Source organism: Mastacembelus armatus, chromosome 8 (genome assembly GCF_900324485.2).
Source record: "Mastacembelus armatus chromosome 8, fMasArm1.2, whole genome shotgun sequence".
In the NCBI taxonomy this organism is placed as follows: Eukaryota; Metazoa; Chordata; class Actinopteri; order Synbranchiformes; family Mastacembelidae; genus Mastacembelus; species Mastacembelus armatus.
The window spans coordinates 12,587,554-12,593,633 of NC_046640.1; positions in this window are offsets into that span (position 1 = coordinate 12,587,554).

A 6,080-nucleotide genomic window follows, 5' to 3' on the forward strand; every position below is an offset into this window, starting at 1 on the left:
CATATCCAATAGTGTTCAGTCAAAGTCTATATCTATACCTCAGATAGTTTAACAGGTATTGAGACTTTTCACATTCTTCACAGACACTGTGGAGATAAAATGCATGGAAGCCTATTTAGGATATAAAAGCTTGAACTCATTGATTTCCCAGATCATATAGTTGTTTACCAGCCAGCAGTTATGAATACAAATATCTATTTCTTGAAGGAAATCATGAAGACACATAGCTTTGGGGAATTGCACCTTCTAAGACGTGATGTTTTAAGGCCAGTCAGACAGATCAGCAGCAGGGAGGCCTAACACTCCCCTGAGGCGAACGCCACAGCTCAGGTTCATTGGACTTTTCAGATTGCTCTTCACGAAGCTCACGGATCGGCCAAATACGGCACAACCTTAGTGGCTGGAAGACCAGTTCTTTTAACTCTCTACCTTCCTGCTGTGCTACAGTGTGTCAGTTTCTTCAGAAATTTATGTGAAAATGTTGCTGACAACATCGCATTAATGTAAAGCTCTACAAACTCAGCACAAATTAATGTCATATGTAAAAATGGAAGCACTGAACTGGTGATAAGCAAATTTAATCTAACACTGTTGCAGCTGTTAAGCTTGTATACAGTAGCAATTTCTGGAAAAAGGCACTAAACATTGCAAACCTATCTTTATTTTTTTTATCAGCATTTAATCACATCACAGTCCAGATTTTGAGTTTGTGGTGCTTTATCTCTCGGGGGTAAAGAGAAAGTTTTCCTCTTCTTTCCTATGACATGCATAATGAACCTCTGCAGTGGCATAATTATGCTTAAGGGAAGAGGCTAGATCTGTCTTGTTTCACTACTTTCCATCAGTGCTCTAAAGCTATGTGTCTGTGACAAAAGGATATGAGTCAAACTAGAACCTGGAACCATCATCTTGCAAACATGAAGCTGTTATGCAATTTAATCATAACTAAACAACTCCAAAAAAAGCACAAATTCTAGCTTATTAATGGTGTATCCTAGATTTTACTCTCTTAGTAGCGATAAGCCAGGGAGTTGATATTACCGTAGCAAGTCTAAAGGACCTGTTTTTTTTTTTAATTAAACCCAGAGAAGGTTTGAATTGAGAATAGTTGGTCTGAACCATCTTAAATTGTACCTTATGAATGCAAAGTCTCGGACTAACAAGGTGGATTTCTATCACCTGTGTTTGTCCCCTCTCTCTCACTAATGAGGTTAATCACCTCGTTCGCTCACGAGAAGCTCACACAGACTCTGTGTTACAGAGAAATAATCCAAGGCTTGAAAAACAACCAAAAAACATGGAGGCTTAAATGAGTACTAACGGCACCTTACTGAACAGTCAAATTTCATGTGTCTCCAGTGACAGACAGTTAGTCTGGCCTTTCAAATTAGAGGTTTAATTTAAGCGTTTTTGTCCTAAGAAAGTTCAATCAAATCTGTTCAGCTAATACGAGTTAAATGTAGGATTATCCCAAACCACGTCTGTGAAAGCCATCGATCTGGTTTTAAACAGCACTAGAGTTTAAACACTTAGTAACTGTCCCTTACTGTTGAAAATGTAGCTTAGTTTACAATCAGTAAAACACACAGTAAGATGAAGCAGCTCTAGGTTGGAAAAACTGGCTACGCTACTTCACCCAACAAACAAAGTACACATGTATTCAGATTCACAGTCAGGTGTTTGGGAGATTTTATTATATGTTGCTGGTGTGAAGATGGAGTATTATTATTGTAGAAGTACACCTTACTGACAATACAACAGGACCACACTGTAGTAACAGATGCATAGAGAAGAAACACTGTAGCAAATACTGACAACTTAGCACCAAATCCTTCACACCGACAGCATTTTAATATTGATGTAACTTTACAGTAGCTGCTTGTGTAGTGCTTTGTCGTTACCCTGTGGAGTTGTGAGGATGAAGCACGCAAAAACCATATCTATGCCTGGAGAGTGTGCTGCATTACAGGGATTGTTCAGGTGTTCAAGAAGCCTGCCTTACATAACAGTAACAGGAGTGAGGAATACTTTCAATCCATCTTAACTGCATTTGCTCTTATGTTTGTTTTCATATTGTCGGCACAATTTGTTAGTATTGTTACGGAAAAATCACCTGCCAGCTCCTTTGAAATAACAAAGACGGAAAGACTTGTGTGATCAATATCACTAAAATGTTAATTACAAATCCTGTCCTTTTGTAATACAGTTTTAGATGTTTTTAGGCAAAGCCTGAAAACAATTAATGGAATAATTGAATAGTAAATTGTGAAAAACAGAAATGTTTGAGTAATTAAACTATTTAAAAAAAAGTTTTTTATTACATTTAAAAATAAGCTGAAACAAAAATCAGTACATAAATCATCAGTACAATTCCAATAGGCATTAATTTTTTTATTGTGTTTATCTGCCTCCTAAACATGGATACCAGCCTTACACAAATCTGTGCAGAGATGTTCTGCCATTTATCAATGATGATTCAGCTGCTTAGTGCTGGTGTTGTTTTGTTGCTTTGTCTTCTCCATTAAAATAATGGAAAGGTGTTGAATCAGAAGGCATATTTAGCCAGCCCATAATTTATTTATTTATTTATTTCTGTGTGTTGGGGATCATTGTCATGTTGCCAAGCTTAGTATTTGGGTACACAAACTTGCATTCATAATGCCATCTATAAATGTCATCTCCTTTTCCACTCAGGCAGCTCTGTATCAACACAGTCCCAGCTCCATGTTTTACATCTGGCACTATGCAGTCACTGTGATACTCTTGGCCAGGTCACTGCCAAACATGCTGGATCCTATTTGATCCTAACAAATTTCGTTTGGTTTCTTCTGACCAAACGATGTGCTGCCAGTATCCATCAGACTTTTTTCTCATCTTTTGGCAAAGTTTAATCTTATAGTTTTGTTCTGTTTTGGGAGCAGTGGTTTTCTTCTTGAGCACTGTAGATATTTACCTCTTGCACTGTCCTTCACACTGTTGTAACAGAAATACTAGTTTAGCCTGTTTTTCAATGCAAGGCTTCATAAATTGTTTGGGGCATCATTTTTTAAGGATGGCCACTATGCTTTCTGTTATTGATAGTATGGCCTATGTTTCCTAATCAGAGCTCACATTGTGTTTCAGCTTACACAGTGTTACTTAATGATGCTCTTGTACCCTCGTCCATATTTATGAGGTCTCACAATCTGGTTTTGTCTTGTTCAGGCAACTCTTTACCAAGTGGAGCCATGTGGTGTGGGACACAACCCAAGCCAAAACTGAAAGTGTTGTAGTGTTCACAGGTTTATTTATAACCTTGTTCAAGAAATTAGCCTCAATTGGTCACTGGTCACAGGTGTACTGACATTTGCTGCATTGAGATTGTACTTTGGGACCTATGTTACCTATCTAACCTCGTATACACAGGCCTACACCTTTTAATTCTACAAAAGCCTAAATACTGTGCATTTAAACTGAAAAGTAAAAAAAATTTGAAACATTTTAGTGATATTGCACAAGGGATGTGCTCCTGTTTGTTGTTTACTGTAGTTTCATGATCATCAGTGCCGACAGACATCTTTTATTTGAGTTATTAATGTGGAGGTATTGTTAACCAAGTATTTGTTTTATTGTCTGCTATCCAGATTTAAAGGCAACAGCTGGTGAAATGCATCTTCAGGCAAAACACAACTTGTTATTGTAAAAGTGAATTATTTGTCCTTGAATTGTAAATGCCTGTGTTGCTGTTTATTGGATTATACCTTTGGGAAATGTCTATGACCTTGAATAAAGATTGTATTTAAATTTAAATTTGGTACCTTCGCTGACATGAGCACAGCTGAATGAATTAGAGTTTGAAATATTGCTCAAAGGACAAGAAGAAGACAATACCTGCACCTGTTGTTTCAGCTCAGCAGATGTATGTAGGTAACGAAATGTCACGGGCTGACACAGACCTGTTTGTCTGCATTTCATCTTCCCTACAATGTCATCATCCTCCTGATCAATCTCCCGTGCTCCTCCCCTCAGTACCGTCTCTCCATCTTTACTCAACCTTTAATATGTCACCTGCCCTTCACAGCAACTACCTGGAGATCAAATGAATCATGTAACACTGCATCAACCTGGGAGACAAACCCTACAAAAATAGTAAAACAGGGGTGTTCATTATGTCCATTGTGAGATCTGAGGGCCAGAAGAGTCAACGTGATACAATCACATTACTGTTCATGGTTCTCAAAGAGCTTCTGGTAGATTAGACAAGGATTTCTCCTCGCTAGAGGACATGAGTGTCTGTACTGAATGCTAGTCGATACATTTTAAATTAGAAGCCCAGTGATGACTGAAGGCTCCTTGATTGTGTGCTGGGTCAGGTGTAGAGAGGTCTGTTGCATGTAATGCAGACCTCATGCCCGTCAGCGCCTACACATGCTGGATCCATCGGTCTATCTGACAGCTCTGTATACTTTAATGTCTTTGTGCAGCTGGGAGCTGATACGGATCAATAACACTCTCACTGGTACACTGTGTTATGGATGTAGTTGGTGCTGTTGAATAACTTGCACATTGTAAGAGAGAAGAATCAGGAGGTTGAAAAACACACACACACATATACGTACATATATATATATATATATATATATATATATATATATATATATATATATATATATGTGAGTATGTATAAATTCTTTTTTAACCACTAGATGTCCTCATAATGTTAAAAATCCTTACTTGAATCATGCTGGTAGTGGTAGTGGTAGGCATGTAGCAAGTAGGACACTAAAAGTCTATCCCCAAATAGCGTCTGAGGCCTCTTGGCCATCGTCCTCTTCCAGAAGGGTATGACTGTTGTTATTTTAGAGGTTGTGAGATGTTAGATGGTCAGCTTGAGTGCCTTAACTGTGTTGGCCCAGCGTCCTCATGACAATTTGACATGTGAGTTACTACAAAACATTCATTCATATATTATATTAATCAAAACTGTTCAACATATTTTGGCCCAAGGGTTGCCTATGATTAATTTCATATGCAATAATGTGCTTGTGATTGGTTTACAGTGGTGAAAGAAATACATTACAAGTATGCACTATAAGTCAATCTTGTATAAAATTAATTTGAAATGTAAATGTAATTAGACATATAAACTCAAGTACCTTACATTTCTATTTAAATGCAGTATTTCATTAAAGTATATAATTACATTCCACCACTGCTTGTTAAAATTACTTTCCCAAACTGTTCCATCAATTAGGCTAATTCATTTCTACAATGATGAATGCCTGAACTGGAAACTGAACTCATTCAGGAAAAAAAACGTACTGTACATGGTTTAGTAATGTGAGAGGCTACAGTAAGCTTCGCTTCTTTTGTAGTTTTGGCAGCTGGGCAGAGAGGTAGGCGTCTTCAGCTGGTGTTGATCCCCAGGAATGTTGGTTCTGCATTGGTACTGATCTTCTGCTGGCTCTGGCAGGTACATTTAACAGGCCCCTGATCCTGTTGTTTCTTATCTCCCCTCAAATAACCCTAAGACCCACCACTCCTACTCAACCTGGATCCCCCACACAGACAATCTCTCCACTGATTTTAATCTAAGATTTTAGATTACACACCTACAGATTCCCTGACGTGGCACTGCGTGGCTTTCTGGTGAAAAATGACACCACCTGATGCTTTTACAAGAAATGAGGGGGAAGATCATAAATTCACCCCAGACACGCTATCATATGTATGTACGTGCGTGTGCTTGCTTATATGCATTAAATTCCTCTTAGTGTCTTCTGAGAAGTTCATGAAATGGAAAAAATGAATATTCTTGAAACACCTCCACAGAAATGTCCTCCTTTAGGATTTAAAGTGAAATATATTTCAGATGTAGCATGAAATAAATGTGTATTACTGCCAAAGTCCTTTAGACCAAAGGAAACTTCTTGGCATCCTAAGGACATTAACACCTGTTGTGTGCAGGTGCATCCACGGCTGTGGCGTCAGCAAAATTAAACACGTCTGAAGGCAACCTCTCCTCCCCAGCAAATGTGATGGGGCCAGGGTGAGGAGAGGCCAACACAGCAAGTTCTTTGTGGCCTCTGGGGCCTCTGTCA